Consider the following 1,137-nt stretch of genomic DNA (forward strand, 5'->3'; position numbering starts at 1 on the left):
TAGAAGTAATCTCTGAATTTTCCTATGCCCATTCTTGACTTTATCTCTCTGGTGTCCTAGTTAGTTAGATGCCTAAGCTGTTCTGTTGCCTCTCCCTGCTAGAGACCTATGCATGTTGCTACTGTGTTTTTGTAGTTTTACAGGGAGTTTCAATTTCTTTGTCCATTTCTTCAACTAATTGTAAATTCTCTCTAAGAAATAGTTCTGTGTTTAAAATCCAAATTTGAAACTCTGAACCTAGCATAATTCTTTGCTCCTTTGAACATTTGAACCTCATCTACAGCTTTGCCATCAAAGATCATTAGTCACTATCCTGGGGAAATCTTAGCACCTTCTAAATAATCCAGTTGAAAATTATTTCTTATGTTAAACCAGAGAACTGTGCCCTTATAGCTACTAAGCATTTGCTCTGAGACATTGGGAACATAGTATTAGGGGAGTAATAACAAAAAGTTAAATATTAACCACAGACCATCCCCCTACTTTGGGACCAGCACTATTGACACAGCTCCAGGGCTCATATCTTCTCTGCTTAGCAAGTCAAAATAGGCTCACTGGATTCCAATTCTTCAGACCTGGGTCTAGGCCCCTTTATCCTGCTGGAGAGGTCTGGACTCACCAGCCCAGAACCATGTATCCCTCTAAATAAAAAGTCAAAAGTGAGAACCTGAGGCACAGACCAACTAACTTTTCATATCCAATCAGAAAGCATCCAAGCTACATCAACTGTTAAAACAGAACCAAACTTCAGCTCAACAGAGGCAGGCTAGAATTTCATGTCAGACATGCAACCAACAAAAGAAATCCATGTTCCCAGATAAATAATAGAACACCAAGATATTATGCCCCCACCAAACCCCACCAGTCCTATCCAAGTCTGCTAAAATGAGAACTACCTAGAGGAACAGCAGGATGCAGAATTTAAAAGAATAATCACAAACACAAGTTCAAGGACTTTAAAAAACACACAAACAAGCTGGGCGTGGTGGGACACGACTTTGATCCCAGCACTCGGGAGGCAGAGGAAGGCGATCTCTGTGAGTTCAAGGCCAGCCTGGTCTACATAGTGAGTTCCAGGACAGCTGGGGCTATAGGGAGACCCTGTCTCAAAAAGAAAGAAAGAAAAAACACACACAA

The sequence above is a fragment of the Nannospalax galili genome, unplaced genomic scaffold (assembly GCF_000622305.1).
Source record: "Nannospalax galili isolate Female #2095 unplaced genomic scaffold, S.galili_v1.0 scaffold1049, whole genome shotgun sequence".
In the NCBI taxonomy this organism is placed as follows: domain Eukaryota; kingdom Metazoa; phylum Chordata; class Mammalia; order Rodentia; family Spalacidae; genus Nannospalax; species Nannospalax galili.